Source organism: Ictidomys tridecemlineatus, chromosome 1 (assembly GCF_052094955.1).
Source record: "Ictidomys tridecemlineatus isolate mIctTri1 chromosome 1, mIctTri1.hap1, whole genome shotgun sequence".
NCBI classification, from domain to species: domain Eukaryota; kingdom Metazoa; phylum Chordata; class Mammalia; order Rodentia; family Sciuridae; genus Ictidomys; species Ictidomys tridecemlineatus.
The window spans coordinates 230,662,937-230,678,020 of NC_135477.1; the positions used below are offsets into that span (position 1 = coordinate 230,662,937).

A 15,084-nucleotide genomic window follows, 5' to 3' on the forward strand; every position below is an offset into this window, starting at 1 on the left:
AGGATATGCCTAAGGCAGACATTGCATGATCAGAAAAGATCAAGAAACTGCAAATGGAATAGTTTGTGTTTAAATTGGGAAATGGCATTAATTAATCCATGGCATCAAAAAAGCCATTCAAGTTATTTCCAATCATTCACACCCTTTTTATGTCTTACCCAGACTTTGAATGCATCCAATAAGTGGACAACTAGGTTCAAATATTATTCCTATACTGGATTCTATATAATGATGACATAATTATCTTTCTAAAAATTATATAATATGCTTATGACCCTGTGCATTAAAATGTAATTTAAAGTTATTTACACAATTTAAAATACCATATTTTAGGCACTGCTATTATGGATCTGCCATACTGGCTTCATTGTGCTTATGTTTTCTGACACAATTTGAATAATAAAATATGTCTATATTATATTCCAGTTATTCCTAAATGAAAACTGATCTAAGAATAACATGACAACTACCTATTAAGCGTTATACAACTTCACTGTGGAATTGATGGTAAGAGCTCATGTTTACCCATGAAGTACATCTGTTGAATCATCTAATAATGCATGCTGAGTATTTTATTCTGTATAACTAGAAAAGATACCTACTAATTTGAATTAGGTATCAAAACTATGTTTATAATCATGTGTATAAAACATTTTTCTTTTTTATTCACTCTTGTACTGGATTATGAAAGCATTGACAATATTCAGTTTTGAATTTTATAGTTATTTTAGTGATTTAGGTTACAGTATCTGTTTAGCTACAGCAGTCATACTTCTCAGTTGAAATTCAGAACTACTTTAAGGAATGCTTGTTCTTCATCTTTCAGGGGATCAGAGCGAATTTAATTGTCAAGTGAATCTGTCAGTCCTTATTTGTAGATCATACATGGACATTGACTTCTAATAACATACTATGATCCTGGATTGTATATGACAATTTTTACAATGAGACATTATGAAGAAATATTTTTAATTATCCATATTCAGAAAGGGAAGATTATGTTATCTCAAATTTTATTTTTATATTATTATTATTATTATTATTATTATTATTATTATTATTATTATTATATTGGTACCAGAATTTGAACATGAGGCACTTACCCACTGAGTCACATTCCCAGCCCATTTAATTTATTTTTTTTTAGAGACAGGGTCTCTCTGAGTTGCATAGGACCCTGCTAAATTGCTGAGCCTGACTTTGAACTATCAATCCTCCTGCCTTAGCTTCCTAAACTTCTGGGATTATAGGTTTGTGCTACTGCACCTGGAATGATCTCAAATTTGAAACTAACACATCATGATATTAAACCTAACAAGAATGCTGACAACTGGGTTTCATATACACTGCTGGTGTAAATATGAAATTTGAAGTTTTTCATAAAACAAAAATCATAATTCAACCCAGAAAATCTTATTTGTATATTTATATCAAAGAAATGAAAGCTTACATTCATATAAAAACCTGTTTACAAGTATACATGAAAATTATTTTTAATAATCCCAGAGTAGTGGGACCCTGATGTCCCTCATTAGATTCATAAAGCAAAATATGCTACATTCATAGTATGAAATAATATTTAACAATAAAAATGAAAATGAACAGATTATTGACACATGAAACAACTTGGATGAATCTTCAGGTTATCATACTAGGTAAAAGTAGAGTCACTACCATAAAGTTGTATTTTGTATAATTTCATTTATATGAAGTTCCTAAAATGACAAAAATTTAAAAATAGATATCAGACTTGTAGTTTATAGAGGTTTGGAAATGGGGATGGGGTGATAATTTGTTAATTAAATGGCAGCAAGAGGAACCCTTGTGATGTTGAAACTGTTCATAATTTTGAATATACCCATGTGTAAAGAACTGCATAGAACTAAGCAGACTCATACACACAAATCTGCACAAGTAAAACTAGGGAAGTCTAAAGAAGATGGGCAAATCTATCATTTTAATAACCTGGTTATAATGTTTTATTTTTTCCCAAGATGTTACCAGTTAGGAAAGTGTGTAATGGGTACAAAGAATTTTTAAAAGATTTTTCTCATAACTGCATGTGAATCTACAATATCTCAAAATTAAAATTATTTTAAAAGGCAGCTGTGCTCTTGCCTCAGGGTTAGTTCATTCATTGAGAGTTTTATTCAGGCTTGGATGCACAATGAGTTTTCTAAGCATATCACTAAACTTTCTGGCTTGGTTAATTTCCGCCATTAAGTTAACAGAGCTGATCACATATAGCACTATCTATCCCACTAATAAGTATAATTATTATAATTATAGCATATTAAAGACCTTGTGATGCCACAGCACTAGACTCACACTCAATATTCATCCATCCAATTTGTTAGAGCATACTATTAGGTAGACATTTATAAATAAAAATTGGCTTATGAGGCATTTTCATTGGTATCACGGAAAAAAAAATTAAAATCTGTAGTTATTTAGCCAGGTCAGGCTCAAAATGTGTAACAAACTCCTGACATGGCTAAGATATTATAAAATTATATCATGCAAATCATTCATCTTATAGGAAAAAAAATTTCATATTCCTAGACATATAAGGGTTATAAAGGCACAGGAAAGAGAAAACAATACAACAAATTGTGAACTAATAGATACCAAAAAAAAACAGATTGTAAAATCCTCCGGTTTTTAAAGTAATTCTGGCCTGAAATACTGACTTAAATCCAAATAGTTTTTTTTTTTTTTTTTGAGGGTGTTACTGGATATACTCAGGGGCACTCCACCACTAAGCCATATCCACATTTCTATTTTGTATTTTGTTCAGATTTAGGGTCTTACTGAGTTACTTTGTGCCTTGACTTTGCTGCGGCTGGCTTTGAACCTGTGACCCTCTTGCCTCAGTCTCTGGAACCTCTGGTATTATAGCCCTGCATCACTGGGTCGGGCCCAAATAGATTTTAATGTGTAAGAAGTAGTTTCTGGGTAAATGTTATAATTTAAATATGAGGTATCCTCCAAAAGGTCACATGTGAAACAGTGCAAGAGTGTTCAGAGATGAAATGGAGTATGAGAGTCTTAACCTAATCAGTGTGTTAATTCCCTGGCAAGGATTAACTGGATTGTAATTGTAGGTAAATAGGGTGTGGCTAGAGGGGGTGGTATTGGCGATATGCCTTTGGGTTATTTATTTTTCCCCTGATGAGTGGATCTCTCTCCCTCTCTGTGCTTTCTGGTGACATGTCCTAAGCCATGTTCCTCCACAAACACTTTTCCACCATGATGTTCTACCTTACCTCCAGGCCCAGATGAAGGAGGTGACCATCTATGGACTCAGAGCTCTGAAATTATGATCCCCCAATTAAACCTTTCCTTCTGTAATTCTTCTTATCAGTCTTCTGGTCACAGCAGTAAAGAAAACTGACTAAACAGCAAACTTTCCAGGGAAAAGCCTACAAGGCTAGATAACTACAGAAAACAAAGCAAAACAAAACTGTTGCTGTGAATAGAATGCAGTCTCTATGAAGGGTAAAAGTCCATCCTTGGACTTTTGAGACTTCTGATACATGAAACCAGTAACAAGTGAAATGAGGAATAGGAAGAAAAACAGGAAAGACAAAAAGTGAGAGAAAGAAAGAAAAGTTACAGGGTGCTGTTGAGTAAGTGATTGTTTAAACTATCAGAGAGAAGTGAGCAGAGAAGGGACAAAGAAAGCATAGTAACCTTCTATCCTAGTCCCAGAGTATGGATGTTAGTATTCCCTTTCATTGCTCTGTAGTGGATACCATAGGAATTGAACAAGCCTAATTGTGTGTGAAGCAAAGAACTGCAAATTACCTCCTATACTTTAACCTGGTGGTGTGTAAAGAGTCTGAGTACTACAACAAGGACACAGATTGCTCATTGATGGGAGAATAGAAATGTCAACAATACAACCCAACAAAAATCAGGCTTTCAGAGAGTGCAGCAGAGGTACAGATAAATAGCAAGGGAGGAAAATAAATTCCCTTGCCTAATTGTGCAAGGCTTTTTAACAGAGAAATATTGATAATATTAAGACTGAAAAGAAAATATACTCTTGAATGTGTTCCTAGTCTCTTCGTGATTGATGGTCACTCGCTACCTTGTTGCAGGGGAGGAGGGGGGTAGAGATGCAGAATCAACACACACAGACTCCGGGAGCTGATGAGAGAACTGGCTGGAGACCCGCCTCAGGTCGTCTTCCTGTAGCTCAGTTTATTTTTGGAATGCACACAACAGTTATAGGGTTTGAGTGGGGCATGCCTGTCAATCATACATAAGTAAGGCAATATCCACAAGCCAATCATCTTCTGCCTAATGTAACCTCACTGTGAGGAAAACTCTAAATATTGCTGTCCTATCAGAAAGCAATCTGGAAGGGTCTTTAGCTCTTACTGATTCAGGGGTTTCATGCCCTGAAGCCCCTTACTCTCAGTTTCTTGGCTGGCCTGTTTGGCAATACCAACCACAAGTGCTAACCACAAGGGACTAGGAACACATTCAAGAGATGTGGTTTCACCCCCATCCTGCAGGGCCTCCTTTCAGGCCTGAAGGAAGGTGGATATTTCAGGCACTTCTGAGCTGCTAGTAGCTGCTAGCTGAGACTGAAGCTTTTTCCAGCATACTCTTATCTTAATTTATTTTTTATTTGATATCTAGATGGAAAAAAATATAAAAAACATTAGAACATTCAGAAGTTATTTGACATTATGAAGCTCTATTTTTAGCCACGAATGCTATGAATTGAATGTTTATTTCCTCCTAAATTCTTATGTTGATCTCCAAACCCCAATGTGATGATATTTGGAGTGGGACCTCTGCAAAGTGAGTGGCCCTCATGAGGGTAATTGGTGCCCTTCCATTGGAAAAGAGGCCTCAGAGAGCTCCCACACCTCTGCTGCTATGTGAGGGCATCATGAGAATGTGGCCCTCTGTGGACCAGGAAGTCAGCCTTCACCAGACACTGAAGTTTCCGGCACCTTCAATATCAACTTCCTATTATCTCATAACTTTGAGAAATAAATGTTTGCTGTTTCAGCCACTCAGTCCCTGGTAGTCTGTTATAGCAGCCAAAGTAGACTTAAGAAAATTAAGGAATACATAAATTAGCTATAGGTTGAATTTCTTCCTTATACTGTGTGCATTTTGAATTCTTTTTTTTTTATTGGTTGTTCAAAACATTACAAAGCTCATGACATATCATCTTTCATACATTTGATTCAAGTGGGTTATGAACTCCCATTTTTACCCCAAATACAAATTTGAAAGTAGCATTACTACACAAGTGAAAAGTTAAGAAGAGGTCCTACTAATGTAGTGTGAATTTCTAAATTTATCCTTACAAAAATGGAAAAAAAATTGGGGATAGACAGACACTCCAGGGAGAACAGCAAGTGAAAATGAAGGTAGTTTTTTGTCTTTATCACAGAGAGTGCTAGTGAGCCACTGGATGCTAGGAAAGAAATGGGAATACCCTTATTTAATGTTTTTAGACTCATTGATTTTGGACTTTTAGCTTCTGGGTCTATGAGAAAAAAAATTTTTTTAAGCCACACAGTTATTATTGGTACATCAGTGTGGCAGCCTTAACAAAGGAAAACACTGGGTTATAGTTTCAGTGGAAACAAATGACTCTTATCCTAATCATTTACAGGTGCTTTTTTATTGAATCTGAAACAAGACTCCAAAGTTACTGGTGACAGAAAGTAATGATAGAAAAGTGAGAAAAATTAAAAAACTAAGCATAAATTAATATTTTATGATTTTTTTCAAATATCTGGTACTACTATTGATCTACCTGTAAACATTTTTAAAATTAAACTAATTAATTATATTGGGCATTTTAATAGAAGTTTATTTATTAAGTATATTTTAAATTAAAAAAAATCAAAATTTTTTTCATGTCAGTGAAATATCTTCCACATTAGGTTATTCATTTTTTTCCTTCAAGCTCTATGACAAATTTGAGTAGATAATATAAAAGGAAAATTATTATCTTCTAGACTTCAAATGAAAACAAATAAAATTATTTCTAAAATTCCATTTTTGCACTAGAATATTAATTTAGGATCTTAATATTCTCTGGGAATTATATAGATTTGATGAACAGTTATAAAAATAAACAGGTGCTTCCCTACAAAACTGACTTCTCATTCAAGAAATTTCTAAAATGCATAAAAAGTTGTGTTTGTTTTTACCACTGTTTCCATGAAAAATATTACCATAGGAACAGTATATTTTAATTTTTCAGCAGCTATTTGCTATATAATAATTTCATAATAAATATTTCCTAGGGCAGACACTCAGTTCTTCCCATGCTAGGAATTAGTGCCTCTCAGCTGATGTTTTACACAAATCTGAGAGATTCAGATACATAAAAAAAGCTTTCAGGTATCTTTTCTATAATAAAACTTAAGTCCTGTTTCCTTTGGGGATTACCCTGTGCCATTCTTCTTAAGTCTGTTTCTTTTCCTACTAAGACTTTATAAATAGCACAGTTGTGTAAAGTTGCATATCAATGAGAAGCAGAAAGAGTAAACTTGCTTGAAAGTCTCTAAAGACCAATTTGAAATATTTAATAAGGCATTTTAATACCAAGCAAATACTCTCTGAGATTGCAAATTGTTATGCATGACTTGTCAGGGTTCACAACTCTGTTAAAATCTCAAGAGAATCTATGTTGAACAAGAACCTTCAGTAAAAATAAGCTGAAGATTTAAGAAGGCTGAGAGTTCCTCTCTGAGGGACTCTCTTAGGGTTTAATTCTCAGAAGATTTTTCCAGGCACTGTGAAAAAGCAATAGTCATCAAGACACAACTGAAATTTCATTCTACACAGGAGAACTGTAATTTCACCAACAGAGCAATAACACTGGATTCAAGTCATTGTGTAATTTGATAAAGCTTTAAATTCACTCAACAGTCATAGGATTAAATAAATCCTTTGGTGAGAACACTTATGAAATATCTGGGCTGGGTACCAAAACAAAAATCACTATTCTATGTAATTTGAATTAGATCATTTTTATTGAACTACTCAATGTGAAATTTCACATTACTCAAAAAAGTTTTATGTTCATTTCCTAAAATAGAAAAGAAAGTAATTAAGAAATGATTCATACTGAGTTGGAAATCTTTCTCCTATAAAACCTATAATTGAATAATGTGATCAATCTACTGACAAAATTGCATTTAATGCCATTTTATGCATATAGGTCATTGAGATTCAAAGAATTATAGAAGTCAAACCCAGTTTTATCACTTTGAAAAGCATCCATGTGATTTTTTTTCATAAACTCTATCCCTCACCTCAGTCACAACCTGCAGAATCTTGATTAATAGCTATAATATCCTCTGTCCTTTTCTTCTGTGTGTGCCTTGATGGTGCATATGAACAGTCCAGAAACGTCTACCAGGAGAGAGGTAGGTTTGTATTCCACCTCCATGGACAAGGGACAAGCCAGTAAATGTATCTTAACAAACCAGAATGTGGGTAGAATTCTTAGGAGGAAGCCTTCTCTACATACTGACATTGTTGTGCCCTGGCAGTCTTGTAGGACACTCATAATTCTCTGGATAATTTCTACAGAGTAAATGATGGCAATGGAAAGTAACTGGACTAATCAGATGCCCACTGGACTTATGCATCACATTAAATAGATTTGTAAATTGCTCTCCCGTTAATTTATTACCCTGTCCTGCTCTGTTTTGTTTGCAGAGAGGTAACCACAGTCAGTAATGTTTATTAGTCTTTCTTACCAACTAGACAATGGTTGATAATAGGCAAAAATTGGCAACAGAAAACACCAACCCTCCACTCACCTCTCTTCTCACTTCTCTCTCTGTTTCTCTTTCTCTGCCATCCCACTTCCTTCCTCTTTTGTGATGTCCCTCCTTCTGCTTTGAGTGGTTTTTCTGGCAACGGTGACAGTTCTTAAGTGGTTCTAGCTCCTTTGAGCTGCCTCTTACCATGGTCCATTCTATATGCTCCAGCTCCGGGCATCCAATGATACTACATACAACATCCAGCTTTGGGGAGAATCTAAACTCCTTCAATGATTTTCTAGCAGTCCTCTTTGATCTTTCACTTCTACCATTTCTGTCACTTGTTCCTCTCAGTAAACCTATTCATCTAACTGGCAAAAGATTTGTTTTTCCAGATTGAACAGCAATTGAACGGAAAGTATTAACAGCTCTCTTCCCAACATTTCAACTTTTCCTCATCAATTTATTAAGGGTACAGAATATACTCTACCACACGTAAGGATTAAATCCTAAACTTGACTTGAGCATACTTTTTATTGTTAAATGGGAATGTGTGTGCTCTTTACATTCAACAAATTGAATTATACAGCATGTCTGGATTTGATGGATATATCATCTAGAGACATGTACTTTGAGTGTACTTTAAATATATTAGATTTTAGAGAACAATTCCTTTTAATGTGGAGAAAATTTATATTTAAACACATGATATTTGAACATTTAAGCACAAAGTATTTTACTTATTTATATTCTTATAAATGAAATATCCTAGAAATGATTCTTGAGAAAACTTTTTTATTTTAATGGAGTTAGCATGTAATCATCTCAGGTCCTTGTGTCAAGAATAATATATTCTTTACTGATTAATTTATGGCATTCCATACCTGTTTTATAAAAAATAAGTATTTTTTGTTTATCATTTGTAATAATTGAATAAATTTCAATGCTCCCTATTTTTATTAATTTTTTTTCAAAATAATATTAATTTTTATTTACAATCTGCTGTAATGTTTAAAATAACTTTTAAAAATAATTCATTTGAAAAAAATAAACTTCATTGCCAAACTCAGAATTATTCTTAATGACAATTTATTTTAACTGAATTTTCATTTCTAATAACAATAATAAAAACAAAAGCAAAACTAAAATCCAAAATCAAGCAAATAAAAACAATAATGATTAAATGAAATAGTGGAGATAAAACATTTTGTCCTTATGCACTCACACACCTGCCAATAATATTTCATAATAGTACAATAAAAGTTTATAATATAAATCTATACCATAAATTATGTACTATATATAACAAATGTCTTTGTGTATTTTGATGTTTAGATAAAGACACGTCATTGATATTCAATCACTCAATTCAATTTTAGAGGCAAAAAATCCAGTTTATATTATTTTAACAATTAAAACAATTAATTTATAAATATGATAGAAAAGTCTAAATATTTTAAAGAAATGAAAAAAAGTAGGATACAGATTTAATTTACATATGTAATTAAGTCTCCTTGTTTCTCAAGTTCATACAAGCCAGAGTCAACTAGATCTCTCTTCAAGTGAAGCCACTCCTTTATTGTCTTACAACTTGTTCTTTCATTACAATTTTAAATTACCTAATTTTATTACTTCTGAAAAAAATGCACTGATCCACCATAATAAAACATGTGAAATGTATGCATCTAAATTAGTTACTAATACCTTTGTTCAGTATGGAATTTTAAATGCATTATTCATTTTAATTTTGATAGTTTTACTTTAATCAGTAATTCACCTGTTTTTTTTTTTTTTCAGCCTTGGTTTTGTTATATAATTATTTTAGTTCTTAGTTATATACATTATGTCATTTGATGGAAAACAATGACTTTTCTGCTTCTCCTATTATTTAATTTGAGAGGTAATGGCCTGATCATACATAAAAATAGAACTCTTAATCTGCAGCAATCAGCCCAGAAACGAACCCATTATCTACCCTTATGCAAAGCAACCAGAGTAGAAGGCAGGCTCCTCTATCTAAATCAGATTTATAAAAAGTCAGAACATTATCATTAGCTACATTTGAGAAAACCAAATTGTACCTACTGTAATAAACAGGCACAAATGGCCAGGACTTCATTAATATTTAAAGCTTTTTCATTTTTATTCTGATTTCCAATTTAGGACCAATCAGAACAAAGTCTAAAATTAATCTTAACCAGTCTCATAGGCTGCACCACTTTGGTTCATCCCACCAGGAACTTTCCAAAGCCAATATCTTCTAAGCCGACTACAACTGAAAACTTTAGTTTTCACTATGAAGCTCTTCCAGTCTTTTCCTTATTTTTGTGTATGACAAAATGCAAACATTTAAATAGCCTTTGCTTGTTACCAGCTAGTTAGTCTTTGTTTATTTCCAAGGTTTATAAAATGGGGAAGTACTAAAGATCAGTTGATTTATTCTCTTATAAAATAATTTTGATCTTATAAAATAATTTTGATCTAAAGATTTTTGTAACTGAGGATTGAACCCAGGGTACTTTACAGGTGAACTATATTGCCAGTCTTTTTACTTTATTTTATTTTATTTCTTTGAGACTGGGTCTCACTAATTTGCTGAGGTTGGCCTCAAATTTGAGATTGTCCTGCCTCAGTTTCCTGAATCATTGGGATTTCAGGCTTGTGCCACCAAGTCCTGCAATATGAATTGTCATTATTATTTTTCATGGTGGAGACCAGAAATTGAATCCAGGACCACTTAACAACTAGCCACATCCCAGCCCTTCTTTTATTTATTTATTTTTAAATTTGTTCTAATTAGTTATACATGACAGTGGAATGCATTTAGACACATCATTCATAAATCTTCTGGTTGTACATCATGTAGAATCACACCGGTTGTGCAATCATATACATATATTGGGTAATAATGTCGAAGTCATTCTACTTACTTTTCATTTTGAGAAAGGGTCTTGCTAAATTGTTTAGGGCCTCACAAAGTTGTTGAGGTTGGCAGCTTTGAACTCACATTCCTCCTGCCTCAGGATTCAAAATTACTGGGCTTTACCGGCTTGGGCCACTATGCCTGGCTGCTGTATGTATGTCTATCTGAGAATGCTACCACTAGACTAAGAATATTCAAATTTTCAAAATTAAAGACTTGCAGAATTCTTCATTGTACCAAGCATATTTTCTACTCATTATTATCTACATATGATAAAATTATTCTTCTTGACATATCATAATTATCATTATTTTTAGAAGTTTATAAGAAATACATTCAGAACATGCTTATATATATTTTTAGTCTATTTCTGAAATTTTGTAAATTTTCCAAGTTCTTTTATATTTGAAAACCCATATTTTCTCACATATTTGATCATTTTGCAGTTGGAATCAATCTCATTTTTAAATAGTTTGCCATTGTGTTCTCATGTCCATCTATCTGCTCAAAAAATTAAATAAAATGTAGAAAAATATTTCTCCTTAAAAATTATCTTTTCCATTCTCTTGGCTTTGAATTTTATTATTATCCAAAAAAATTCTATACATGGTTTATTTAATTAGTTAATGAATTGATCATCTTTATCTGTTAATCTATCTTATATTTATTTATTTTCTTTATTTTTGTTCTACAAAATAGGATATATCCTTGTGATACATCCTTGGTTTAGTTAGTTAAACTGTCAGCTTCATCTTAATTGCCTTTTTTCCTCATTTAATTTAGCAATTCTTATTTGTTTTTATTTTAGCATCTTAACTTAAGGTAAATATAGAAAATATTTTTTATTCTATAAATTTATTTAAATTTTATTCTATATTTATTTAATAAATATATCAAAGCATCACCTTCCAAACAAAAAAAAATCATTTTTTAATTGAAATTATTCTATTTTCTCTGATTCTTGTGATTCTTAGCAATAAATCATTATTCTATTTTCATTAGTCTATTTGTTCCTGTTCAGTTCTAGTTTTTGTGTTGTTATTTGACATCAAATATGAAAGAAGAAAGAAAGAAAGAAAGAAAGAAAGAAAGAAAGAAAGAAAGAAAGAAAGAAAGAAAGAAAGAAAGAAAGAGAAAGAGAGAGGAAGGGAAGAGAAGAGAAGACAGAAGGGCTTCAACAGCAGGCTGATGGAGAGATACATTGCAAATTGTTTTAGAAGCTGAGTAGTTATTTTCCCATTTCAGCAGGGTGCCACATTTTGTGTGTGGCTGGGATGGTTTGATGTGCTTTCCAGGCAGGTCAAAGACTCTTGTGCCTCTAAAGGGAGTAAGGACTGCATCCTTCTTGCATTTGCCTGTTGGTAGGAGCTATTTATTCTACTTTTTGTCACCATGTGATGTGTATTTGTTGGGTTACTGAAATGCATTTCTGCTTTATTTTTTGTTTCTCAGTAACCCTTTTGTGAGTCATCCTGGGAAAAAAGTCAGCAAAAGACTTTATATTAGAATAAAAATATTTTCTTTGTTGACAGCAAAGAAGTTAGAAATACTCCACTTTGTTTGGAAACCTTTAATTTAGTAAGTTGCCCCAGTGATTTTTGCCAGTCCTTCTCTGTGGTCCTGTATTTATAAGGGCTTTCTTTGGACAGAGAAATGTTCGCCTTTAATATTTAGGGCTGTTGGTCTGAACTGTCCCCTGCTTCTTTCACCCCCTGTCAGTGTTTTTAGTGCTCCAGGAATTCTCAGAATGTTTTGGCCACTGTTGGTGTCCAATGTTATTATTCTCATTTCTTTTTGAAATATTTGTGGTTTCTTTTTTTAATATCCTCTCTGATATGTCAAGGGGAGTTATATCAGAAAGATACATCTAAGGGGTCTTTTGGATTTTAACAATAAACATTTTTTTTTTTTAAATTCACACCACACTCTACCACTGGACTGGTGTGGCTTTGGTGCCAGCTGTCCTCCCTTAGTGATGAGGGCTACTGAGCTCCACTGGCCAACATGTCCTAAAAGTTGCTGTAGTAGTTCATTGACAGCCACACTTGGAGTTGAGAATATTATATGGAAAAGTTTTGAGATAATGGCCTTTGCATATAAACTTATAAAAACATTTTATGTTTGTGATTCTGATTCACTGCTTTACCTCCCTGTGATTTTTTTTTCTCATTCACTGTCTTGAGAAGCATGAAGACTAATTTTAACCTGAGGTCAAATTATTTACTGTATGATCTAGGTCTTTTAAAATACTGTGAATGTGAAAATATCACATAGATGCTACTTTGGTTCAGCACATCCAGGTGAGTGTTTGAAAAGCATCTAATTTAGTAAATCAAACTATGGAAAGTAGAGTCCTACAGGATCCCTGGATTGGCACTATAAATACATATAGTTGGACAATGGCCAGGTAATTAAACTTGATGTAATAGATTTCATAAAACGTTGTTGGAATCACTAACTTCTGCATGTCTTGTTAATTGGAGTCTCTGTAGGTGCTTTAATCACACAGAGTCAGAGTGTAAATTTAGTTATAAATCAGTTCCAAGACAAAGGCTCATATATCTCACTGCTAAAAAGGACAATAGGGGAAAATTCCCATTCAGTGTTCTTGTGTTAATGATATTGATCATACTAGATAATTTAAATTAGAGAAATAAAATGTGTGCTTGGTGAGGAAAATAAATATAACTCCAGTTCTATTTCCCATCAGAAAACTAAACTTAACAGTTCCTTGTGTGTTTTTCAGGAACCTCTATCTGTTCACTTAAAGGTCTATAATATAATTATGTATAGACTATAAATAAAACATTACACATCTTTTAAAAGCTTATCAATTTGTTATGAATATTTCCATGACAACTATGCGAATATAAGCTTTATATTTTAAGTAATTTAATTCAAGAATAATATTGAGAGAATTGAACAAAGAGATAAATACTCAAGATTTAAGTGTATATGATAACTGTGAAGAGTAAGTGAACAACTTAAGTATGCATAGGATTACTGTCCTTGATCAAAAGACCTGAAATTATAGGGAGGTACAACTCAAGAATTAAAAATATAGTGATAAAGGGAACTTGAATATAAATTTTAAGATTATGTACTATATCCCACAGGGAGAAAAATTATACAGAAAGATCACTTCAGAGAATCATTCTAGAAAATTACTGAATTTCAAACACAATTCAATAGATATTTCATAAATATTTCACACACACACACACACACACACACCTTTGTATAATATGTAAGAAACATACTATTCCACACTGCCTATTCATGCGTGTTTAGATTTTTCTAGTTGGTTGTGTTAATTTTCTGTTGCTACATTACAAATTACCACAAACCACTGCATACAAAACAGTCATCACAGTTGCTTATGTGTTTGTTTATAAATAGCTATTTATATGCAATAATATGATAAACTTTTAAGTGCCACCTTTTTGAAGAAACACAACTCCTACAATATTACATGATGTTACATTGTGTCACAGCAGTGCAATTTTTAAAGCACCCATTTAGCTTGTGCACTCAAGAAAGATCTAAATAGAGCTTACAGAGTTCTCTCCTTTTCAAGTATAAGAGCAAGAAAATGCTTTCCATTTTCCAAAGTGCAAAATGACATTTCAACAAGAGAAACTTGGTGGATCTCAAGAACACCTGCAATTAAGGCAGTTATCATTCAGCACAGACAACCAATGGGTAACTACTGAAAACCAGGGAGAAAAAAAGACACCTGGAAAATGGCAGCAGGATGTGAGATGGCTCTGACAGTCCTGCACTGAGTCTTCTCTCTTGTCATATGACCTCTTCTCTCTTGTCACACGCCACTCTTCCTGATCACTATTCATCTACTCCATTCCTGATTGCTGTACCTTCTCTTTACACTGATCAGGTTACCTTCCTTCTGTCCCTAACCACTACACCCTCCAGCCACCTGAATGCAAGGTTTCCACTTTACATCTGATTAGGGTGCCTTGCTATACATCTGGCTGCTGTGCCTCCCTCTGCAGCACTGTTTTGAATTTGCTTTATACCTGTGTACGGATCTCTGTGCCTTCACCCCAAGCCTAAATGCTGGGTCTCCTCCTGTGTCTGATGCTGAGCTATCTCTCCATATCTGATCACTGACGCCTGGAAAATGGAGGGAACCATCCAATATGGTATCTTAAAAAAGAAATTAGATATTCAAAACAGAATTGCAAATCAATTCTTTAAAGGTAAGTGTAGAGTTTCTTTACGAGCTGGATTTTATCATGAAATTTAAGAAGGATGTGACCGAATATGTGATTTCATTTCCTGTAAAATATCTTTTCCAAGTAAATTTCATAATGTTTAATAAATTTACAAATTTCATAATGATCGGAATGTATATGTCATTATTACATTATACAGTGGCAATAACAA

At 33.1% G+C, this 15,084-nt stretch overlaps 1 protein-coding gene across 10 annotated transcripts in view; it reads right to left on the bottom strand.

Annotated features, from left to right (window-relative positions):
- Cdh18 (cadherin 18) overlaps window positions 1–15,084 on the bottom strand; it is a 903,781-nt gene that overhangs the window by 201,951 nt on the left and 686,746 nt on the right. The gene's annotated exons all lie outside the window — the stretch shown is intronic.